This window comes from Camelus bactrianus, chromosome 7, assembly GCF_048773025.1.
Source record: "Camelus bactrianus isolate YW-2024 breed Bactrian camel chromosome 7, ASM4877302v1, whole genome shotgun sequence".
NCBI lineage: Eukaryota > Metazoa > Chordata > Mammalia > Artiodactyla > Camelidae > Camelus > Camelus bactrianus.
This window is the reverse complement of record NC_133545.1, coordinates 463,899-489,354: the sequence shown is the minus strand read 5'-3', so window position 1 is coordinate 489,354 and position 25,456 is coordinate 463,899. Positions and strand designations below refer to the sequence as shown.

The following is a 25,456-nucleotide window of genomic DNA, read 5'->3' as shown; positions in this document are numbered from 1 at the left end:
TTTCTTGTTTTTCAGAGAAATTTCTCACAGCTTACTGGGGAGTCTCCCAAACAGTGCGATTACTGTACCGTGTCGGTCACGACCCAGTCGCCGAATCCCGTAAAGCTGGACCACGGAGTGTGATCGCAGCCGCACGCGGAGGTCAGCTCCCCGCCCCTCAGGGATGGCCTGAGGCAGCGGGAGCCCAGCTCCACCTATGACCCACCCCTCCCTCCCCCACACCCCCACGGCCCCACCAAGGCTCCTGCCCTCACCCTCCCACCCTGCGCCGGCCCTCGGGGGCTCCCGGACAGCTGCTAACATGAGGGAGCACTGGGGGCACAGGAGCCAGAGGAGCCCGGAGACCAGGAGAAACCCAAGGCCCGTCTGGGGCGGGCAGGGGATAGGCCGCCCGGGAGCAGCGACTGCTGCCCCCCAGAGGTCACCCCGACGGCCCAGCGCTGCCCTGCCGTGCCCCCGCCCCAAAGCGCAGGGAGGACGTAAGACACAGGCAGCTGGACCACGAGGGAAAATTCTCTTCCTGGGAGGAAGATAAATGTCAAAGCTTCGAATTCTCCGGGAAGGGCAGTGAGGGCTCAGAGAAGTGACCCCCGGGGGGGGCTCCTCCCCCGACTCTTTTAAGACCTGAAGCTCTCGGACAGGCTGCACATACGCGGGGACACGGCCAGAGCAGCCAGGACTCCGTCCCCACGTCAAGCCAGGAGCCAAGGGACAGACATCAGAGGACGCGGCTCCAGGTTTGCCTGCCGGCCGCCCCCGTACCACCACGAACCATCCCGGCCCCCCTGCCATGGCATCTCGGAGGGAGGAAGCAGCCCCTGCTTTAATCTGGACAGTCTTCCTTGATTTCCAGCCCCTCTTCCAGGCACTAGGGTGGGAATTAACTCTACCCACTTCTGTGGGAATCTGGCGTGGGTGGGAAGGTTGCAATACCAGAACATGGCCACAAGATGGCACCCAGGAGAGGCCTTCACCCCAAACCCCAGGCTCAGCTGAGCACCTGCTATGGGGGCGGGGAGGGGCGCCCCTGTGAACCTGCCCAGATGAACCTTCCAGCTGACCTGCCCCTCACTGCCCACCCCTCCCCAAGCAGGAGGGGGCGCGGGCATGGGAGGCAGGGGTCTGTTTCCCAGGGCTGCAGGGAGAAGGGAACTCAGCTCCCCTCCTGGCCCTTCACAGGAGGGCAGGTCCCCACCACGGGCCCACCCAGACCACCCAGACCCCCTGGCGAAGAGCCCAGGAGGGGACAGTTTCAGGCTACCCAGGCGGTTCCAGGAGCCCAAGGGAGCAGCGTGGGCCTGCGGTTCCCTCCCAGACACCCCTCACACTCAGGCTGGCCTCGGCCTCCCCCCAACCAGGACCAAGCTGCCCGCGTTCCAGGCGGGAGAGGAGGCTGGACGCTGCCCCTGGGCTGCTCGCGGGACATCCCGAGGTCAGCCGAGGACAGCCTGGGGGCACTGCTTGAGACCCTGGGGCAGGTCACCAGGCCCACAGGGGTGAGGGGCCCTCTGCCAGGGGAGATGCTGTTCCCCACAGGGCCGCCTCCCTCACTGTCTGAATCAAAGGCCTTTTGAGCATTTTCACCAAAAGTAAAGAAGCTGTTTGAAACAGAATAAAAGTATCACGCTGGGGCGATGGTGACTATGTGTATTTTTTCTTTCAAACATGTGAAATGGCTAAAACAGAGAGTCCTGCAGAAACAGGCCCAGGAAAGGTGGCGTCATCGAGAGCTGAGACCTGGCACCTGTTGTCACCTGCCCTCTGTCTCGGACCGCGGATGCTGTCCCAGGCTCTGTGGTCACAGCCGCCGTGACTACCAGACAGCTCAGCCGTGGCTCCCGAAGCAAGACACTGCGTCCCACAGGACGGGCATGACTGGTCAGCATTTCTTTTGAAGGCAGTATCCTGGTGACCTTTGCACCGACCCCATCTCATTTTTAACGGGAGCAGGACCCATGCACTGCTTACACGGACAGAGCAGGCATTTGTCACCGAAATTCATGCTTTCCTGCTGTCTCCACACTCGGGGTTTGCGCAGAATTTGGGTTTTATTTTTATTTTGTTGCATTGCTGTTTGTTTTGTCAGACATATGGCTCCTCAAAAACCTGACAGAAAAATCTCTTTACATCACCACAACAAAATAACAGCCATAAAATCGGTGGGGTCATTTTATAATCACTTAAGTCCATTTCCCTGATACTCAAAGCCATCCAGACGTCACAGTGGTTCACGGGGGCACGTCGATGCAAATCTGATAAAAATGACACAACTGCATTAACCTCTGGTCTCTGGTTTCAATTAAGACCAAAGTGTAGAATGATCGAGGTCCCCGTCTACACGGCGGGCAGCGTCTCTCCAGCAGCTGAGACCCACCTCATGAACCAGAAGACCCGGCGGCCGCCCCTCCAGCCACAAATGCAGGCGGGATGTGCTTGCTCCCAACTCCTGAAGCATCTGCTCGGAGTCAGGCTTTAAGTTCACACCACAGAGTGTCCTGTACGCAAACCAGGGCACTGCCCATGCCACGCCGGCCATGCTGGCCAGGACGGGTCTCCAGGCGTCTGGCCCTGGGCGAGCTCCTCAAACGCCAGCCGATAACCCCCACCCTGACCCTGTGGCAGATCCCCGGATCTAGGGTGCTCTCCGTTGGGAGTGAACGCTGAACAGACCATGAGCCTGGATTTCACCCAGATCACACCGGGTTCTGTCCAGCCACCACCACCCAAAGGCCGTTGCTGGGAGGGGCTCTGCACGCGTGGTGAGGTCAGGAATAAAAACAGAGCACCCCCTCCCCAGGCCCCGCCCCCGTCCCATTCGCTGTATCTGAATCCGACTCCTCTGGGGCCTCAAGGACTGATCCCGTAGGATGTCCTTCTGTGACCGGCTTCGCTCACTCAGCACAGTGTCTCGGGGCCATCCGTGCTGTAGCAGGTGGCAGAATTCCCTTCCTTTCATGGCTGAATAATATTCCACTGCATGGATGGACCAGGGCTTGTTTATCCATTCACTCACTGAAGGACTCCGGGGCTGCTTCCACATTTTAGCTGCTGTAAGTCACGCTGCAATCAACACGGAGGTGCAGGTATGTTTTTGAATCATTGTTTTTGTTTTCCTCAAACAGTTACCCGAGAGTGGGACTGCTGGTAGTTCAAGTCTTAATTTTTTGAGGAAACTGCATCCTGTTCTCCACAATGGCTGACCAATTTGCACCCCCACCGCCAACGCACAGCGCTCCAGGTTCTTCGCCTCCTTGCCAGCACTTGCGGTTTTCTTTTCTTTTCCTTTCTTTCTTTCTTTCTTTCTTTCTGTCTTTGTTTTTGTAGTAGCCGTCAGCCTTTCACCATCTCGGCCTCCCACCTCTCTGTGTCCTTGGGTCTCAAGCGAGCCTCTGCAGACAGCGCATAGTGGGAACATGTGTTTCATCCATCCTGCCCACCTGCCTTGTGACGGGAACGTTCAGCCCGTTCACATTCCAAGTAGCCGCGCACAAGGCGGGACCCCCTGCCACAGGCCCCGTGGCGCTGGGCCTCGTTTCCTGCTCTCCTGTCTTCTTCTGTGTTTAGTTCATCTTTTATAGTGAAATCCTTAAACTCCTTCTTAATTTCCTTTTGGGTGTATTCTACAGCACACGTGGTTCACACTGAACACCTGCAGTCATAACACTCTCACTTGAATTCACAGCAGCCCAGCTTCAGCAACAAGCAAGAGTTCCGCTCCCTCCCACCTCCGTCTCCACGCCTTTCAGTCGCTGATGTCACAAAGTTACATCTTCATACATCGTGTGCCCCAAAACACAAGCTAATAACTACTTTAAATGCGCCGGTCTTTTAAATGATGCAGAGAGCGAGACTTGGAGTCAGAAGCCAAAGCTGCAGTAATACCAGCTTTTGCACTATTTTTTTTCCTTTAAATGTATTAGTCTCTTAAATCGTGTAGGAAACAGTGCGGTCGTGAGCCGCCGGCCCAACCCCAGCCTGTACAGCGGCCCGCGGAGGCGCCCTGACCAAGGCCCCTCCTCCCGCGCGGCTTCGAGGAGCTGCCTGCCATCCTCTCCCTGCGGGCCCCGCAGCATCTCTGGCAGGGCAGGCCCGGGGGCCACAGACTCCCCCAGCTTTTGTTCACCTGGGAACGTCTTGATCTACCCCCCACTTTTTAAGGACATTTTTGCTGGATACAGGATTCTGGGGTTTTTTCTTGTAGCCCTTTTACTCTGTCAGCCCCCTGCCCTCAGACCCCTCAGACCTCCCCGTTTCTGTGTGACGTCCGTGGGTGAGCCATCCCAGGTCGCTGTGAGCGAGGACTCGCTGCTCACTCGCTGCCCTCAAGTCCCACCTTTCGGCTTGGAGAGTCTGGCCTCCCCGTGTCTTGCTGTGGGTCTCCCTGCGTTCATCGCACCGGAGTCCACTGAGCTTCTCGGGTGTCTACATTCGTGTCTCTCAACAGACTTGGGGAGTTTTCAGCCGTTGCGTTTTCAGACATTCTTTCTGCCCCTCCGTCTCCCTCTTCTCTCTGGGACTCCCACAGTGCGTGTCTTGTCGGCTCCACAGCGTCCCCCAGCAGGCTGGGGCTCTGTGCACTTTCCTTCAATCTTTTTTCTTCTCGTTCCTCAGACTCGGCTTCCATTGTCCTGTCTTCAAGTTCGCTGCTCCTTTCCCTGCCTGTTCAAACCTGCCTTTGGATCCTTCTAGTTAATTTTTCATTTCAGTTGCTGTACTTTTCAGCTCCGGAATTTCTTCTTTTTCAATTGAGATAACAGTAGTTTATAACATCATGTAAGTTTCATGTGTGCAACATCGCATTTCTGTTTCTGCGTGCCCCACCACACGCTCACCACCAAGAACTGAGTCTCCGTCGTCACCAGACAGGCCACTCCATGCACCCATTTTGCACCCCCCCTCTCCCCTCTGGTAACCACCACTCTGTCGTCTGTATCTACTGTTTGTTTTTGTTTGATTTGTTCACTTACTTGTTTGTATTTTACATTCCACGTACGAGTTGAATCACATGGCATTTGTCTTTCTCCTGATTTCTTTCACTTAGCACAACACCCTCAAAGTCCATCCATGTTGTTACAAAAAGATTTTATCTTTTTCCTAGAATTTGTTTTTGGTTTCTTTCTAGGTTCCCTACCTCTGCTGATATTTCCATTTTGTTCACATATTGTTCTCTTGGCTTCTCCAAATCTTCCTTTAGTCCTGTCCTTTAGTCCTTTAGCACCTTTAAGACAGCTGCTTCAAAGTCTTTCTCTAGAGGTTATTTGAAAGATCTTCGCCACTAGGCGTTTTTCAGTGACATCTTCATTGTGGTGTCACTGACACACACCACTGTGTTAGTTTCTCAGGTGACTGCACAACGGCTTGGTCTTTGTATGTGTTTCGGAATGGTCACCACAGCAAGTCAGGTTCAGGCCCATCACCCCACACGGGGGCAGAACTCCGTGTGTGTGCGTGTGAGTCACTCTCCTAGCAACTTTCAAGCACGCGAAACCGTAGCCAGCGGGCTTTCTTCAGGACTGAGCCTGTTGACTTTCTTCCTCTGACTGGGCCATACTTTCCCGTTTCTTTGTATGCTTCGTGATTTTTTTTATTGAACACTGGACATTTGATTCTAATAATGCGGTAACTCTGGAAATCAGATTCTCCCCCTTCCCCAGGGTTTGCTGTTTCTTGTCACTGTTTTTATTATTTTGATTGTTGTCAGCGGGCTCTGCGCTGAGGACCAGCTACGGTGTAAACTTACGTGTCCTCAGGCCTTTCTTGAGCCCTTCCTCGGGCACACAGGCACTTTCTAACCGCGTATACGCACTTGTTTTGTAACACCCTGGTCTTTGACACCTGGCTCCCAAAAGTGGAAAAGTGAAGAATGAAGAGGTGAATAAAGCTTTAGATCCCCTGGAGTCACTTCAGCTGGAGAGGGAGGGCATGTGGCAATGGGGAAGGCCCCTCCTCTGTGTCTGCACCGCTGCCAACAGAAGCAGCAGTCGGCGATCAGAGCACGACACCCAGTATCTGGAGGGTGGGTCCTCTCTGCACCACCCCCAGCTCCCACAGCGTGTGTGCTCGCTGTTCCGGGAACATGCACAGCCTCCTGTCATATGGCCGGGGTGGGAGGCAGATGCCGAGAGCTGAGAATGACCAAAGTTAACCGCAATTACCGTCCAAGATCCTCCCGGAAGTTGCAAGCCTTCAAGAGACTCCAGTGTTCAAAACAGTTCCATCAGACAGATTCTGCCAGTGCAGCTGTGGTCCAGGTGGGAGGTGGGTTCTCGTGCTTCCCCAGAATCCTCCTGTTTGCTTTTGATAAAACTCATCCCCTCAATTAGACACAGAATTCTCCAAGGACTCTCGGACTTGAGTTAACTATGGAACAGCCCTAGACGATTTTTTTGTGTGATTAAATGTAATCTGGTTGAGTCTCCTGTGGACAGACATCCCATGAGTAATTCCCAGTCAGCCCCGTGATGACTCTGCCCTCTCTTCACGCTGCGAGGGGCCCGGGGGATAACGGCGTCTCCCAGCCTCCCTGGTACTTGCGTCTTCGCGTCGACATTTACAAGCAGGGCCACCAACATCAGTCAGAATTTTCACGTCTGTTAATTGCAGGTATAATTAAAGCACAGGATCCTCCCTGAGACAAGTAATCGTCCTTCACAAATGCCCTTAGTGCCGTCCCTGCAGCACCCCTGACTCCCTCGTGGCCAAGTTCAGGCTGGCTGATAACTGTGCGAAAGGCCAAATTCCCCCCAAAGGCTCCACCTACAACACCGGGGCTGACGGCCTGGCCTCCAGCCTGACAGCCCAGCTGAGTGTGGCTGGTTGCCTCTCAGGCTGTCTGGGTGGGACGGCGCGCCAGGGGCCCCATTCTTCTTCCTGCAGCTCCCAGGGCACTTGAGCAGGAGCACAGATGGCTGGTGCACCTCCACACTCCTTTCCCACCTGAACACCTTCACCGCTAACGCAGAGAAGCAGGCACCAGACACTGCCCTGCCGGCCGCTACCCAGCCATGGTCTGTGTTCCGCTGGGCTTCCCAGGAGTTGTGGTGATGGTGCTTGTTCATTTCAGCCCACCCCAACCCTCCAGGTGTGTTGGGCAGGCAGGGTGCCGGCACGAGGCACCCCTGAGGCAGAGAGACCACCCCAGGTGGAAAGCGGGAGCTCACCCTTCCACCCACCTCTGCCCACAGCACCGCGTGCATCCCGGCAACCCGAAGGACAAGACGCAGGACAGGTGTGCGGGGAAATGGTCCTCGTCGAGCCAGGCAGATGGCGGGCTCCTTGGGCCTGCCCTGGTGGGGATGGTGCACCGTTCTCCCCTCTGCTCCCAGATGGCGCTTCGCCCTTCCCCAGACGGCCGTGAGGGCCAGCGAGGACGCCGAGGCTGCTGCCTCTCACCCCTGTCTTCTCAGGCCTGCGGTCCTCACCCCGGGGACACTACAGGGCCAGCCCAGCAGACCCATCGGCTTCCTCCCAAAACACGAGGCTCCATGCACGGCCAAGAGCTTGTGAGCAAAAACAGATGCCAGCTGGAGTCAGAGCTGCAAAGGCGTCTGGGGGACCTGGGAACTCTGGAGAAGCCAGCAACACTGGGACAGAACAGGGGCCGAGTCCCCCTGAGAAGACAAGGCCTGCGTCAGTTTCCCCCGAATCAGGTGGCTTAGAACAACAGAAACGTACTTTCCCAGCCCGGAGGCCAGCTTCTCCTGAGGCCGCTCTCCCTGGTGTGTGGACGGCTGCCCTCCCACGTGTCCGCACCTGGCCGCCCCTCCTCCTAGGAGGAGACCGGTCACCCCACCCTAATGACTCAGCTCCTACACCCGCATCAGCCCCATTTCCAACCACGCCGCATCCTGAGGTGCCGGGCGTGGACCTGCACACGTGAACCTGCGCACGGTTCAGCCACAACCGGACACAGCGTCCAGGGCTCTGTGGGCATTCGCTCTCCAGCGCCTCCTGACCTCCACTTCTCTGTCGAGTGCACGGAGCCCCCAGACGTCCCCCACTCTGTCCCACGTGGGGCCCACATCCCAGGGAGTCCCGAGGCAGCCCCTTCCTGGCATGGCCATTTGGAGGCAGCCAGGCATTTTGGTAAAACTTCTCCCACGAACGCATCACGATGCCTTTCGCGATGTGCACCTGGGAGGCAGAGCAGGCCGGCCGTGTGACAGGGGCAGACCCGCCCCAGCGAAGGTTGAAGGGCAGGGCCTCGGCGGACGGGCCTCCACGAGCAGAGATCCAGCCAAGAAGCCACCTCTTAAGCTAAAGAAGCCAGTGATGCATGAACAGGGATTTCCCCTTTGCGCACAGTTTTCTTAATGATCCCAGGGTTAGACCTGGATCCTCCCCACCCTGGCTGGACGTGGAACCCACGTGCAGGCCCCTGAGACCAGCCTGGGCGGGGTCCAGGCTCCGGGGGCCTCCCGGGCAGCAGGCTTGAGAACCAGGGGCCGAGAGCAGGTGCACGTGAGGCCCGCGCTCCTGAGAGAGACTCCCTGTTCAGGGCAGGACGGCTGCAGGGAGGGCGGGGAGGGTGGGGGCTGAGCCCTCACCTGGCTTCCCCGGGGCTCTGAGCTGCCTCCAGGACGACACCCTCCGGGAAAATCAGCAACTGCTGAAGGGGGGCAAACGGGGGTTTGCTCTGCCTCTCAGGGCAGCGTAAACCTCAGCCCATCAAGGTAACGACACTTCAGACTCGGGTTAAAGCCACAGAATACGCTCTGGTTTCATTTTGATGAGCGTCGTGCACCCGCGGGACTCACACAGGTAGGAGTGGAATCCAGGCTGACTCGGACCGTCTTCTCGGCAGTCGCTCACGTCCTCTGAATTTTCTATAACAAAGGCCATCACTGCGACAGTGAGAAAAACTAACGCTGTCAAAATCTCCTAATCAGGGTACCCTGCCCCCAAGAACTTTAAACATCGAGTTTACTGACTGTAAACGTGCTGCCCTGCTGCCAGGCAGGGAGAGCTGCAGGTGCTGAACAGCGGAATGAAGGCGAAAACCGGCCCCCACAAGGCGGCTCAACCCCGAAGGAGCAGTGGAGACGCGGCTGCCGTGAGCCCAGAGGCGCGGGCAGAAGTCACTGCCAGGGGACCCCTTACCAGCTGCAGGCCTGAGAGCAAAGCCGCACATGTGCTGTCGCAGGGGAGGGACCCCGCCCTGAGTCTGCAGGGACTCGGGCCTCCCCTGCGGTCTCCCAGCAGCAGGCGGCACTGAGGTCCCCGAGGAAGGTCTGCAGGGCCGCGTGAGGGCGGGGGCCCCAGGGCGCTCCTCTGGCCTCGTCCCTCGCACCAGGGCCTCTGCTGCGGCCACCCCAGGGGCCCCTTCTCCAGAGCCAGTCTTGGGAGGCAGCGGCTCAGCACCAGTCATCTGGGCCCTGGGTCCCGGCGATGCAGACGCCAGAGCTGAGACTGGATGTGCCCCCGGAGGATGGGGAGATGTGGGCTGTAGACCAGAGCTGGGTCCTGAAGGACCAAGGTCTCCTGGATGAAACCCTCTCTGAAAAGCCGGCTTTCCAGGACAGGCCAGGAAGGAGAGTGTGCCCGGCGCGGGGCCAACGAGCGGGGACACACCGGTCGCTCCGGCGTCTCCTCCGCCCTCCTGACTGGCACGTCACAACCACGAACGTCCAGAGTTCCCGAATAAATAGTGTCACCTGCACACTTGTCCCCATTGCACAGTAGGACTGATCCCATGGTGTGGCGTCCAGTATTTTCCTGAACAAGTTCTGAATCTATTTCTCTGAACTCAACCAAATCCGGGCTCTTTTTAGGCCTGAGAAAGTGAACCTCCCCTGGGGAGCTCCCCTCAGGAAACCTGGAAGCCTCCACAGCCCAGTGGGGAGGCCGGGGAAGGCTGGAACTTCCAAGACTCCCGCGGTGTCCAGCTGAAGGCGGGCCCCGGTCGATGGCATCCACCACACTGAGGAGGAGGCTGGAGATGCGGGGACGTTACCCCCCTTCCCCAGCGAGCGGGGTGGCACCCGTCCCCCCGGGGCACCCTTGACGTTGCCTCGGTCTGAACCCATCGTGACCCTGACAGTGACTGAGTCTGGACACCTCCCAGCGCCTGTCCCGCCACAGACGCTCCAGGGGTCACTTTCTCACCCACCGTCCGCTCAACAAGCTACTTCCTCACCTCAGCTCCCATGGATTTCTTCCACACCCGAAAAATGTTCCTGATTTGGGGGTGGATTTTTTAGGTTTGTGTTTCAGCCAGTTTTGTTTGTCTTCCTGACGTCAGACAGAGCCGGGTGACGAGCTCAGAGCTGGACAGGTCAGTGACGGCAGGCAAGTGACCTCACCTCCCCCGGCTGTGGACGCAGGGAGACTGTTACAGACACGAACTGGACCAGGCAGGTTCCCCACGGGGCTGCCCCGGGTGACACTGGGCCACAGCCCTGGACAGAAAAGCAGCCCGTCCGCCCTCGGGCTGGCAGCAAGGGCCGGGGGTGAGAACCGAGGAGGTCAAAGTTCAGGCGAGGACCCCAAGACCCAGGCAGAGCTGCCCCGGCCCCGACAGGGAGCCGCCGTCCCAACCCCGGCCCACCTCGCTGCTGCGAGCAGAGGAGATGAACCCGCAGCCCCTCAAGGGAGCGAAGCACGCCCCACGAGGGCCCACACGCTCGGCCCCCAAGCGCCTCCTGGTTTCAGGTCAGCAGACCCTGTGGCAGACCCCTGACGCGACCAGGAGATTGCACCGTGAGGTTACACTGACACCTGGTGGCCTCTCCCTCTGCAGTCTGAACACACGTGCCATCCAGACGCGTCCTCCCCTTCTCTTCGGTATTGAAAGCATACATCACCAGAGGCAGGAGAAAGTATTAATGAAATTATTAAGGACGTGTCTTTATGCACTTTTATTTTAATAAACCAAAAGAATACAGCCTGATTTTCCTGCTCCTGGGCCACAGCCTCCTGACAGCCAGAGCAGAGTAGCCCCCTGCACGGTGGAATTTTTCCAGCAGAATGTAGCAAGAAGCGGGGGAGGAAGGAGCGGATGCCAGGGGGCATCCAGCAGGGGACCCCTCCCCTCCCGTGAGAACTGCTGCTGCCCCTCGGCAGTGAGCTTAGGAGGAAGTGAGCGTTCATCACGTCAAAATTAAACCAGAAAAGTGGGTAATTCAGTGGGCTTCCAAAAAGTCCGAATCATAACAAAAGGTAATTTCAAGTGCTTCCCCTGAGTTTGAGAAGATACACTCAAACATGCGAGCACCCACCGCTCTCAGCCTGTGTGGTGGTAACTGGCAACTGACCAGAGGCCAACACCTTCACGCAAACCTGCTGACACGAAGCCCGGCCCCGCCCGGCCGTGTTCACGTTTGTTTCTTTTCTGTTCCTGCACGTTCCAAACCCAGTCTGAAACTGTTACTGCAAACGTGATACAAAGTCAACCCCGGCACCCACCACGGTTCTAGTAATAACTTTACTCTCTCTAATTTGACACCCGCGCCGAAGGGTAACCACGTCATGTCCGTCACCAGCAGGCAGGGCCTCGCTGTCACTGCGCCCCAGGAGTCAGACGGTCTCACCACAGTCCTGCTGCACAGAGGAACCAGCAGCGACACAAGGAGTGGATGAGCGACACCCCGGGCTCACATTCCTGGCCTTGGGGACATTCAGGTCCCTGGACGAGCGGCCCAGGTGTTTCTGTTCCTCAGAAAGTACCCCCCGCCCCGCCGGCCACACCTCATCCGGGGCAGCGCCCACGTCCACTCCCAGAGCCGACGTCCCTCCTCCGTGAGGCCGCACAGAGCTTGCTCCCCCAGACTGCCCGCTGTGCCGTCCAGGGCCAGTCCCTCTGTCCACGGCAGCACCAGACTGTCCTGCCAGGTTCCTCGGCAGCTCCTCTGGGCAGTGATGGCCAGGTCACCCCAGAGGCCGGGGGTGCCTGACACCTGACCGACACGTCCTAACGTGACTGCGGATCGTCTGTGTCTCAGGCTGAAGTGATTCAAGTGACTACCGTCCTCTAAACCCAGAAGGGCCCCACCCACTCCTCTCCTGTTTGTGAACTTCCACGACAGGAAGACGGCAGGAGACCCGGGGGAGAGCAGAGCCCCGGAGAGCCCAGTGGGAACCCGGCTCGGGCAGTGGGTACAGGGCTGGCCCGCCCGCCCCACAGGCAATGCTGGCTTTACGCAAACACAGCTGTGACTGTCCGGGGAGAGGCTGCCCACCCGGGCATCTCGTGTGGTCAGGAGGGGGTCCTGCCACCCAGCCACTGGCATCTGCAGCTGGAGTGCCCCCGGGGGGGTCAGGGCAGCCTGGACCTGCCTGTGCAGTTGCTGACGACTGCCAGGGCCTTGGTGCACCTTCCCTCAGCATTGTTTAAGAAAAACACAGTCCTCCTCCGGGCCACCTACCCTCCTCCACCCCCAGGCACGTGCCACGGCCCCCCACCGAGAGCCCTGGTCTCTCCTTACAGCTCTTTCCCCATCACTGAAGCACCAACCTAACAGAGCAGCAAGGACACACGAGTCACCCACTGGGGTGGGGGGAGGACACAGACCAGAGGGCAGGACTGTGGAGCCCACTGTGTCCAGTGTCACCCAGCAACTCCAGACCAAAGGCTTCTCTCCCTCAGAAGGAAGGCGAGGGAGGGGACAGTGGCTCGGCTGACCTCCGTCCCCCCCAAGGTTTCCTCCTGCTAAAGTACCGTGACTTGGAGGCTAAGTGGGCCCCAGGCAGGGGCAGGGGCCCCCAGGGGGTCCCAAGTCAGCTGAAGCCATCGAGCAAGATCAACCCCTCCAGCAACTGTTTCCTCGGCCGTAAGGTGATGGCAGAGTGTCCTTCACCCACCTGGGGACAGGTCCTGCCATGGGCTGAAGTCTCCACAAAATCCACGTCCACTCAGACGGCAGCCACGCTTGGAAACAGGGTCTCAGTGGATGTTATTAGCTAAGGATCTGGAGTGGTGGCCATCCTGGACTTGGGTGGACCCAGACCCAGTGACTGGAGCCCTTCCCAGAGGAAGAGACGCCCCCGGAGCACAGGGAGGAGGCCACAGGTCCCCAGGGCACCGTGAGGGATGGAAAGCCCCCTCCTCGCTGGCCCCCGCGACGAGAACCCCGTGTTTCACCCTTGTCCCCCACGTGCAGTTAGCCCTTCACGGGGTGGACACGGATGACGTCGCGGAGCTGGGCAAACTAGGGCCGGCAGCACCATGATCAAAGCCCTACTTCCCGTGTCTCCGTGAGCGTTTCCACGTGGCCGGGCACAGCCCTGGGCTTCCGCCCCGAACCGGTTGGCACCGAGCTCCTCCCAGATGGGGGTCTCCTGGCTCCTTCTAATGCCCGAGCCCATCCCACCAAGGCCCCGGCCCTTCCAGACCCCTGGCCACCCCTCCCTCCACTCGCACGTGGGGCCCCAGGAAGCCACACCCAGCAGCTCGTCCTGCCCTCGGGTCGGGGCCAGACCTCACACCACCATCAGGCCCAGTCCTCGACGCCTGCAAGGAGCTACTCAAACCAGCCGAGGGCTCCTGCAAAGCCCCCTCCCAGCTTGGGTTGGAAGGTCACGCCCCCTGGTCTCCCGAGGTTGGGACGCAGCCCTGCAGAAGCTCAGAGGAGCTCACTTCCCAGCGTCCTCGCCCCAACTCGGCCCTGGGAGTATCCGTCTCCAGGCTGGGTGGGTCCGGGGCGCCTCCTGATGGAGCTGCTCCCAGGAGGTGGCACGTCCATCTCTGAGGCTCTTTGCTACGGGGGAGGCAGCGGCCACGGTGCTCTTTGTAACCGGAACCACCCCTCGGGGCTGGGCACGCCGTCCTGGATGAGCCGCGGACAGGAAGCTTGTGCCGTGACCGCCGCCCAGCGCCGTCCCAGGCCAGCTGCCATCCTCGGGCCTGGAGCCGCTCACACATGAGGGCGCTGCCTGTTAGTAAAGGCTCCCGTCCAGAGTGGCGGCTCCTCACTAGAACTACAGAGTCTCTTTCAGTCCCCCCTGCGCAGAGTCAGCTCAGAGGGGTCCCCGCGCTGCCCGTCCCCTGCGGCCACAGCCAGCCCGCACCGTCACCCTCAGTCTGTCCCGGGGGAGGGCCGACTGTGCCCGAGGAAGCACCAGTCAGCCTCTTCTGGGCCTTATGAGGTGGTCACCCTGGTAACCACAGCTGCCGTCAGAGGAGAAAGTCAACACTGAGTCCCTGTCCTCATCTGTGTAAAGCCGCTTTGCTTCGGGCTGGGTCACGTGTGGACCCTTGGGGGCAGAGCACCACCACCCAGGCTCACGCTGACCATGTGTGCGTGCTGGGCGGGGGTTCTCCTCAGAGGGCGGTCTCCCCGGAGCTCCAGCACCCCCGTCAGGTCCTCTCCCCCCTGGAGGTTGGGGTGAACCTGGGAGGGCAGAGACCTGCCTGCTTGGGCTCCATCTAGGACCCGGGGGACTGCGTGCCCTCCCGAGACCACGGGCGCGCAGACCTGGTGGTGGGCCCGGCCGCACGCACGCGCCTCCCCTCCCGGCTGCCCCTTCCCTCTGCCTCCGAGCAAGTCCAGCTAGCGGAGGTGCGCTGGCTGAAGACCTATGACAAAATCTACAGCAAGAAAGACAGGCTTTGAACTAAAGTTTAGTTCAGGATCAAAATAATCTTCTGTTACTTGATTCGTAATGAGCTGTAGGGAGTTATGGAAAACGATAATTCACTTCCTTGAGTATGTTTAAATTTCCTCCACAGTTCACTTAGCGTCTGATCCCAAATGCAGGCAAAACCAAACACAAAGAGACGTCACCTAAAGCAAACAGCACGACAGGCCTGACCAGAGGCTGCCGTCGCCTCCCAGCCTCCCGGCCGGCAGCTGAGAGAGGGGCTGCCCCAGGCCCGGCCGTCTTCTCCAGAGGAACCTCGGCGGGAAGACCTCTGACCTCTGGGTCGGAGGTGAGTCCCCACCCAGGGCCCGGCACCACTTCAAGTTGTGGGCTTCCCCGCAAGCTTGGGGAGCACTCCTGAGCGCCAGGGCCGCACAGCCGGAGCGCCGGGCACACGAGGACGCCCGCCGGACACCGCCGGACACTGCCCAGCCCCAAGTGAGGCCAGGCCCCCACAGGGCGGCTCGGGCAGGCAGGTGTGAGCCGCGGACCCGCAGGTCCGACTGGACGGGGACACGGAGCCTCCCAACAACAGGCGTCGCGTGTGAGCCGAGCCCGCGCGGGGCGATGGCCTCCCGGCACCTCCCGGAGGGGCCGCCCCCCGGGCCCCGCGGCCGGGCTCAGACAACGGGGCTGGCTGGGAGAACCCGCCTGGGGGAGATGAGAGAGCAAGTTAACAGGCTGGCGCCGAGCCCAAAGCAGCAGGCCTGGGAGGCTAGCGGGCGCTCACATGGCCTGGCCTGCAGAGGGGAGCAGTGACCTTAAGACGGACTCCACACTTCTCTACAGTAACTGCACCTGTGGGAAGAGAAGAGGGACGAGAGTAGGCGGCTCGGGCCCGGCTGCAACTAAAGCGTGAGAGCCGCCCACTACGGTTCCCAGAAAGAAACGCCGGTTCCGGCCGTGAACACGCTGGACGCAGCCCCCTTTCCCCACCCACACAGCCTCACCCTGAGGCCCCGCGTCCAGCGTAACCGTCCGGGCTGCCCTGCGCCCTGCGGGGTCCACACCAATGTGTTTAATGGTTTGAGGTTCCCCCCCAACATGCAGGGGGCAGGGGACCTCTGTCCTCCCCAAATCCATCACTAACTGAAGGACCAGGTCATTGGAAGGAAAGTGTCACCAGTGATCCGCACTCGGGGGGCAGGGAAGGGGCGTCTGCTGGCCGGGAAACCAGGGGCCACTCCCGGCACAGCTCCACTAACAGGACCCGCTAGTTTACCTTCTGGACGGTGGCACCTCGGGCTCCAAGCGTCCAGATTCCTCTCTCCTCTCCAGTCACCCTCTGAGACACGCATCTGCACCGACCAACCACCCCAGGGCCTGGGGTCCCCCGGCCCCGCCCCCAGCCTCTCCTCGGCCCTGGCGGCACCCTGGCACCGCCAGGGCCTTGAGGCACAGGTGCCTGGGTCCTGCGTCCGGAAGCTCTGATGAGACAGGCCCGGGGGCCCCCGCACTGGCTCCAGTTAAGCTCCCAGGAGATTCTCCGAGCAGGAAGGGTTTAGAACCCCGGGCAGGTACTGCAGACACAGTGAGAAGCCACAGCACCCGCCTGACAATTATTCTGACGGCTGCACCCCCGCCCCAGCAGGGACTCTTCACTCACGAGAGACCCCTCATCAAGGACCCCCAGCACGGCCCTGCCCAGCGTGCGCCCCCCACACGGTACATGAGGAGGGTCCTCGGGAAAGTCAGCGCAGGGTGGGTAGTTCTCAAATGGCCTCTGTAAGAACATTCTGGGGAGAGTGTTAACCCAAGGGCGGGGGTCCCCCCGCAGCTGGCCCTCTGGGCCACGGCCTGGCGCCCACCTTCCTGGGATTCCCTCCAGCAGCAGAGCCGCGTACTGAGCCTGGCGTTCCCCTCCCTTGCAGCTGGGCCATGGTCTCGCGGACAGCAAACCTACCTATCAGGGTCCCGCAGACCTGAGAGCGCCTCCACACGTGCACACGACGGGGCAGGGCCACCCTGGGGCCCGGGTTCAGTCCACTCAGGTTCAGTCCACTCAGGAACGAGCCAGGCCTGGGGCCCTGCTGTCCTCCCCTTGCCCGTCCAGCAGGAGGACAGGTCAGTTACACAGGCCGTCCCCAAGGACACACTCACCCTTCGGTCCCCCCAGGATGGTAACTGTGACAATTGCCAAAATTGCCAATCGGACAAAGCTTGCTGCCAGGTTCTCAGCTGGTGTGTCACTGCGTGTGTAACGGACCCGCATTGAGGCCGTGATCAGTCAGGGCGCAGTCTTGGCACCAGGTCACGGCACACCCGCGGCTCTGTCCCCGCACGGACGGCGAGGCACATGGGCACACTGGCTCCTCCGCTCCCGGCAACAAACCACGTGACATTTCACAGAAAAGAGTGGTGGTCAGAGAAAACTGGCCAAGGAAGCAGAGATGAAAAGTGACAGCGCCAGAGAGGCCGCCGAGTGGACCAGCAGCAGGCGGCAGAGCGGACGTGAACGCAGACGCGGCCACCGTCTGGGACACTTGACGCGGGGCCCCAGGAGCGCGTGAGGGCAGCACATCCGCAGAAACCAGGGGTGTGGTTGGGAGGGAAAGGGGGTGACGCCGGCAGAGACGCACCTCGGAAGGAACCCCAAAGGCATTTCACGGTGAACGTGGGGAGGACAGAATGTTGGGAGGTGGCCCTCACTCAGTAGGTGACGACTCCCCAAGTCACAGAAAGATGCCGCCTTCTCGCCTGCGAGGACACAGGACACCAGACTCTCAGCTGACCCTCCGTGTTTCTGACGCTCTAAGTCATGTGCATTCGATCAGCATCACGGTTCTGTTTCCACGTATGCACGTAAAACCAGCATTAAGAGAGTTTCATTTTTTTACAAGACACACAAAGGTCCCAGAACCCCCGGTTTTCCCCTGGTTGTTGAAGACCAGTAACCACATCCCGTGTTGGCCTGGCCAGGCCTCGTCAGGGTCCTGACCTCCGTGCAGAGTGAGGCTCGTGGGCACCCTGGGTGCCAGGACTCCTCGCCCCGCACACCCCCACCTCCGCATCCTGAGGGAGAGCCTGTCCGGACTGAAGCACGCGTCTTGGGCCATGTGGGTCCTGTGCCTGACTGGCAGAGAGAACTTTTTATTCTGGGTTTTGGGGGGGGTGTTCTTTGAATTATTAATGAACTGTTCAGGTTACATTATTGAAACAGAAGCCCTCAGAAAGCACGCAAGTGTGCTTGGCAGACTCAGCGCTCTCAGCTTTCTGGCTCATCTGTAGGGGGACGGCTCACCCCCCTGAAGCCTGCATGGCTCAGGTCTTTACTTCAGGCTCCAGAATGAAAACAGACCAGTTACACCCGTTGCCAGTGACACGACCGACCAGAAACACATTAGGACATGCATTTCATACGAACCACCGCCAGTACGTTCAGACAGAAACTTCCACAGAACCACACCTGAAAGGAAGAACTTGAACTGCTGCATTTTAGGGAGACCCACCCCACTAAGAAATGTGAATATAAGATGTGTTTTGTTTCATGGAGTCTTCAAATTTATTTCTAAGTTGGGGGAACAGCAATGAGTTTTCGAACCCTGCGTGGAATCTAACTTTTAATTATTTATGCAAAAACGCACTGACAAAACATTACCTAAAGTCTCTGCCATATTGTCCTGTTTGTCGCTTCTCCAAGTGAGCCGTGTCAGAGCAGCTTTCCTGCGAAGCCTCAAAAATGAGTGGGGAGCGAGGGGCAGAGCAGACGCTCGGGCCAAGTCTGAACAGCGTAGGCAGTGGCTTTAGGGCAGCCGAGCAACGTGCTCTCTGCTCAAAAACATGACTGATCGGAAACAAGAAACAATCCACGGTTCCCGTGAAAGTGAGGGAGAGAGGGAGCGAGGCTGGATTTCTCCCCGACGCGCGCTGGGCTGCTTGGAGGCCGGTCGCTCCCCCGGACGCGCGCGGGACGGAGCCGGAACTCCGACCTCACATCTGGGAGGGGAGACCCGGCCCTGATGCCGCCTGCTCCTCCAAGCTGCAGGGGAACGAAGACCTGCTGGTGGGGTGAGCGGGGCTTGTCCTGACGCTGAAGACCGGGCCCCCTTCCCTGTGCCCCCGCAGACAGGCTGAGACCGGAGACCACAGTGCTGCTACCGAGGGCGTCCGGACGCCAGCAACGCAGGCTCATCACGGAAACTCTTCAGTGAAACCCACGTTCCGGGAACATGAAGACACAACTTTGCTGGAATTCGCTAAGTTTCCAGTTGCCGCATCTTTCCTGGAGGATGAACACGGGCAGAGCCGGCCTGTGTCAGAATCCAGCCGCAGCCACAAGGCCCCACGACATTTGAAACTGCAGCAAGTCCCAGCCCCCCCCTCCCTCAGCGGGGACGGCTCCCTCCCGCAGCTGAGGCGGGGGGGCCAGGCCGGCTCTTTACTCATGCAGGTGGGGTCCCAGCAGCCAGAACATTCCGAACGCCACCAGGCCCTCACCCCAGGGGCACACACGTCCTCTTGCACGTCTCAAAGAAAGCCAAATAAAAGACAGACCCAATAAAAGAGACCCTTACTCCCCCCAAAGCCAGCCTTACGAGCACGTCCAATGCCCACTGTGCGGCAGAGACGGGTCCTGACTGTCCCCACGCAGGAGACCTCGTCTAGCAGAGGGCAGTCCTTGCTGCAGTCCTGAATTCAGCAAGGCAGCAGGTTACAAGATTAACGTTCAAAAATCAGTTGCATTTCTTTCCACTAACGATGAATCAACAGGAAAAAAAGTAAAGAAACAATCCCCTTTAAAATAGCACCCAAAGTAATAAAATACCTACGAATAAATCTAACCAAGGAGGTGAAAGAATTACACACAGAAAACTATAAACCATTGATGAAGGAAATTAAAGAAGACTTTAAAAAATGGAAAGATATCCCATGCTCCTGGATTGGAAGAATCAATATTGTTAAAATGGTCACACAGCCCAAGGCAATCTGCAGATTTAATGCAATCCCTATCAAATTACCCAGGACATATTTCATAGAACTAGAACAAATCATAGTAAAATGTATATGGAACCACAAAAGACCTAGAATTGCCAAAGCATTACTGAAGAGAAAGAAAGAGGCTGGAGGAATAACTCTCCCAGACTTCAGACAATACTATAGAGCTGCAGTCATCAAGACAGCGTGGTATTGGTGCAAAACAGACATATAGACCAATGGAACAGAATTGAGAGCCCAGAAATGAACCCACAAACTTTTGGTCAACTAATCTTCGACAAAGGAGGCAAGAATATACAATGGAATAAAGACAGTCTCTTCAGCAAATGGTGCTGGGAAAACTGGACAGCAGCATGTAAAGCAGTGAAGCTGGAACACTCCCTTACACCATACACAAAAATAATCTCAAAATGGATCAAAGACTTAAACATAAGACAAGATACAATAAACCTCCTAGAGGAAAACATAGGCAAAACATTATCTGACATACATCTCAGAAATGCTCTCCTAGGACAGTCTACCCAAGCAATAGAAGTAAAAGCAAGAATAAACCAATGGGACCTCATGAAACTTACAAGCCTCTTAAGGTCCTTCTGTATCTGCACGTACACAGGATAAACCACGGTTTGCAGGACATTCAGGGCGTTCGCGGGTTCCCCCTATTCCAACACTCGTTTCACATTTGGTTACCCACACACACAGGTCAGCACAGTCATGGAATGTCACAGGGGTGGGCCTGGCGGGTAGAGGCACATGCACTTTAAATGTTCTTAGATATTAGCTTTTCTGTCTTGCTTTAAAAATTTCCCTGACAAAACTATTAAGAACTCCCCCAAGTTTTCTTCTGGTGCGTGTAAAATCCATCACACTTCTAAGTCCTTGAGCATCTGGGTTTTATTTGGGGGTAAGGAGACTGGGGGGAATCCGGCTACAAACTTTCCAAACGTCTGGCCAGCTGTCCCCAGATCACCACTGGATGACACATCTTTTCCCCGCAGACTCTAAACGCCGTCATCACCGCAGACTGAGCACCACACGCACGGGGGCCTGTCTTGCGGTTGCCTGTCGTCTCCCTCCGCCCCGCCTGTCTGTTCACGGTGTGAAGACTCCTGCACGGAGCCACAGCCCCACCTGTCCTGCTCTCTGCCTTCCTGCTGCTTCTCAACGGCAACTTTAGAACCGTTTGCATAGTTTCAGGGGCAACCGTGCGTCCCTTAAACATAAAGTTACTCAGAGAGACAGCCCGGCTGTCACATTAGGCTTCCCACCCGGGAACAGCCTTCCCCACAACTCGCTCCTTGCGGCCTCGGGGCAGGGTCGCCCTGCTGACTCCACGCCGTGCCCCTGTCCCCGTCTGGGGGCACAGACTTCCTCCCTGAAGACCTCCTGGGGTGGCTGCAGGGTCAGGGCAGCTAGCAAGAAGTCCTCTCGGTTCTTCGATGGCCCAAGACATCGTTGTCTCCCCTTCCCCTTGGAAAGGCCCTTCCCCTGGGTAGAGCGGTTTAGGTCGGCAGTAATGTTCTTTCAGTTCCTTAAAATTGGCATTCCATGGCTCTGACCACCCTGACTCTGTCAAAGCCGGTCGTCAGGTGCGTAAGGAGCGCCCCCCAGGCCAGGGCTCCAAACAAGGGTCACGTGCAGTTTCCCACCTGCTTGTGAGTGGCGCCCACTGGTGGCCTTGCTCCCGTGCCCTCCTCCTCGGGCGTAGCTGGCTCGGCCGCACCCTCACGACAGTGTCAGCCAAGCCCGAGGGGCCCTGGCGTCAGGACCAGCACCTCTGCTGTTCCATCCGCGACTGACGGGCGAAGGAAAGTCAGCGGTCGTGTGCAGAGTGAGGCCGCGGGGCAGGAGGTCCCCCCGGGACGCAGGGGACTTGGCCAAGGGCTCGCGTGCGGTGGAGACAGGGTGGGGCGAGGCTGCAGCCCCTACCGCAGGCGTATGTGGCCTCAGGGCTACAAGGTTTAATCTGTGTCCTCGACAACCGCACTGCGCAATTCCCCGGGTGCGTGTGTGTGCGTGCATGTGTGTGTGTGTGTTCCTCTTGGCAGTCATCGTGCGTCTCGAAATCCTGCCTGACGCCTGTCACGTTTCGGGAAGCTGTTCGTCTCTCTCTCTCCACACGCTGCTCTGCCCACCAGCCTCCCGCCTGTGGGCTTGGTTCACAGAAAGCCTCCTCCTCACGCCGTCCACAGGTCCCTCCCTCTCCAGGCACATTCTCCGCCTTTGTCCTCTCTGGACGTGGTCCTCTGACCCACTGCATCCGCTGCGTCTGCCCTGTGTCAAGCCGGCCGGCTGCGCCCCTCCACGCCCTGCGCCGCTCAGGGCTGGGATTTCCATGCGTTCTTTGTACGGACTGAGCTGCTCTGGAATTCCCCAGTTGTCACCTGTTGTTTCCAAAATCTGAATTATCGCACCTCAGCATGAGAGGCCGACTTCAGCACCGCAAAGCCTCTGCACCTGGCTCCGCCACCCGCCTGTCTCCTCTCAGGCATGTCACCTCACACGAGGCTGCTCTAACCGAATGTGGATGGAGTGCATGGGATGTGGAACAGGCTCCAGCTGACCTCACCCCGGACACCCTTCCCTCCAGCCCCCAGCAGCCAGCGGGGCGGGGCCTGCAGCCATCCAGGCCGGGTAGACTTCACCCGGGGTGACAACCCCTGCTGTGCTCTGAATCTGTCAGGGGCCCCGACCCGAAGCCTCGCTGGCCCACGGGGACAGTCACCCCCAGCAGGCCCTGGACGAGCGCCCTTGAGCACCCGCAGTGCTGGTCCTGCCCCTCCCCGCCCTCCGCAGCACAGGTCAGTCATCCGCCCAAGCTGGTCCCCCTCCCGAGACCCCGGCTCCCGGCAGAGCCCTGGCTGTCTCTAGCTCCCTGGTGTCTTCTGCCGGAAGCTTCCTGTACTTTCTCCAGCTCTTCTGTTGGTTTTACAGAATCTCACAAAATGAGTTTCTCCACATCAACTTTAAAAGCCTTTGCTTTGTTTCAGGAGAAGCAGAGACACCCTTTGGGTGGGACAGTGTTTCCATCGTGACCACACAGATGTCCCCTCCCCGCGTCCCTGCACCCCCCCGGGGGCGTCAAAGCCCAGCCTGACCAGTTTCTGGCACTGAGCTCGTAAACAAGTCTCTCCACAAAACAGCGAGTGAATGAAGGGACGGATGGACGGGTCTTCTGTGCAATGAAGAGGGATTGTGACTTGGGTTACTAATTCAATGGCTCAAAACTATTCACTCTGTTAAAGGTTGTATTTAGGAAGAGAGTGAAGTAAGATGGGAAATACTTATTATATAAATTCAAGAGAGCATTCTAAAGCAGAATGTAAAGGCATAAAACATGCCCACGTGCAGGAAAAACACCAGAACAAAGAGATTAAAACCCAGCCGCCCACGGAGAGGCCGCAGGCTCCTTGTCTTCTCTCTGCTCTTCTGCACGTCCCAGTGGTTGATGAAGACCATTACCTGCGTGACGCAAAATAATGAATGAAACCTCCGTGACACTCTGCCCTTTAGACACTGCCAGTCAGCACTGTTTGCTTAAAACAAGCAACACCAACAGGCCGCCGCCCCAGCACCGACACCCGCAGCCTCACGGTGACTCTGGCGACGGCTGGCGGCCAGGGCGGAGCCGGGCCCTGCTGCCCGCACGTCCGGGCAGGCACCTCGCCCCACAGGGTGGTGACTCCCACACATGTGTCTTAGGATAAATGGACACTAATGAGAAAACCGAAGTACATTTTTTTGAAACTTGGATCTTCAAGGAGTCGATTAACGTTTGAGAACAGGATCGTGTAGGAAAAACTCTTGAGTGACTTGTAATAATTATTACTCTGCATTAGGCTTTTCTACCTGCACCTGCCAAGAGGAACACGTAGGATTTTAATTGAGTTCGACTGGATCCCAACTCTACTGCAGGGTCTGGCCTTCCCCACAGTCCTCACCACCAACGACAATATGCAGAACATAAATAGATCTCAGGAGATGCTACAAACACTTGTGGGTGCAGCCAAATCTCAGACGCGTGCACGACGCCCTGCGGGCTCCCCACGTCCCGGAGGATGCCCCGGAGCCAAGCGCATCACGTGTGGACTTGCGCGCAGACTGGCCCCATTTCTTTTCACGGGACATGGGCTGGACGAAGGGGGACACCTGCTTGCTCCCCCAGAAGAGCAGCTGTGAGACCCAGTAGCAGGGATCGGATGACCGGCGGGGGCAGACTAGCCTGGGGTGGGGACACCTTGCCGTCCAGAGAGTGGGCACTAGCAGCACCGCAGGCAGGAGGCCCAGGCGGACCCTGAGAAACAGGGAGTGAACTCAGGCCCGAGTGTGAGCCAGCCCTGAGGAAGGAAAGAGGGCCAGGCTTCCGGACACAGGCCACCTCGGCACGTGGGGCAGCGCTGGGCAGACTCCCCACGTGGTCTGACACACCTCAGCACATCACCTGTCCCCACACCTGCCCTTCTTACCTGCTGACTTTAAGAAGCCCATCCACAACCCTCCTCGAATCAGGGAGGAACTGAAACAGGAGTCTCCCACCTCCTTGGGCAGTGGACAGCCTTCTGGCCTCATGGTGCCCTCGCTGGGATGCCTGCTGCCTGTCTGTACCCACCCCAACCCGCCCACCTCCCCTAGCGTGGCTGTGCTTCCGTCTCCGCCGGAAGACACCGCCCTTCCCCTCCCTCATCAAAGGCTGTGCTCCAGTCCAGCGTCCCTGACCTCTGGCCGAGAAAGCCCCATCCAGGAATTCCCACAGCACCAGCTGGGCCCCCACAGTAGCCAAGGGGTCCGAGAGGACCTCGCTGCCCACGAAGCCTGCGGGGCTACAAGTGCTTATGCTGCGGGGGCCAGAGGCTGCGCTCCGATGCGAGGGCTCCATGCAGGCCCAGGAAGGGCACAGGGATCTGGCCTCCCTCCTGGACAGGACGGACCTCAGACAGGACGGCAGCCTGAGAGGGGTGGGGGAGGTCTGCCACTTCTGTTGGAACCTCGTGTCAACTGACTATTTAAAACCATGTTTATGAGTTACCTTGATAAAGTTAATTGAGGGAAACTTTAAAACCCCTTGTCTCATAAATGTGAGGTAAATACTGGCATCTCCTTTGACCTGGTCTGTGGTGGGCACAGTGTAGACGCCAGAAACACCAACCATCCAGCAGTCGAGCCCCTGCCCGGGCAGCTCATGTCCAGGAGCAGACAGACCACAATCCATACGCACAATAACCACTGTCCAGGTCGGTGACAGACGCCCACACCGGATGCTGCCCTAAAAGTGTGTGTCCAACAGCCTCCAGGAGACACTCGCTAAGACCCAGTCCCTCGCCACGCAGTGCTGGCCTTGGATGTGGTCCCTGACCCCCTCACCTGCAGCGTTGAGCGCCCATGGGCTCACATGCGAGGCTGCTCGCCTGGGGACCCGTGAGCAGACCTGGAACCCAGATCCCTCCCCTCCTCCCGGTGGTCCCTCCGCTGCCTGATGCATCTGGCAGGGACGAGAGGACCCACGAAGCAAAGCAGACTCCATGTCCTCTCTGTACGTGGCCACAGAACTCAGGTGATTCTGCTGCCGAAGACTTGGGCGCCCCGCTGGATCTTGCCTCGCTGGGTGAGGTTGGGTTGTCGCGAGCTGTTTACACTCCCGTGTCCCCACCTCCCCAGCCTGTTTCTCTGACGAAACCACAGCTTCCCAGGCAGCCAGGCCGGGGGGCCTAGAGCTTCTGGTTCAAGTGAGAAAGTGTGTGAAACGTCCCACGCGCTGTGAAGCCTGTGCAGGCACTGGCGATAACTGCCGCGCTTCCAGTCCTCTGCGTCTCCGGCTGGCGCCCTCAGCGACAAAGCGCAGGACGCTGCCGCTCGGCGGGGCCGGGGCTGCTTACCTGAGACAGTTCTGCGCTGCAATCTGCAGTTCCTTAAACGGCAGATCAGTCATTCGCGTTGATTTGCACGT

At 58.6% G+C, this 25,456-nt stretch overlaps 1 protein-coding gene across 2 annotated transcripts in view; it reads right to left on the bottom strand.

Annotated features, from left to right (window-relative positions):
- The window catches only part of PTPRN2 (protein tyrosine phosphatase receptor type N2), a 519,553-nt gene that overhangs the window by 439,846 nt on the left and 54,251 nt on the right, over positions 1 to 25,456 (bottom strand). The gene's annotated exons all lie outside the window — the stretch shown is intronic.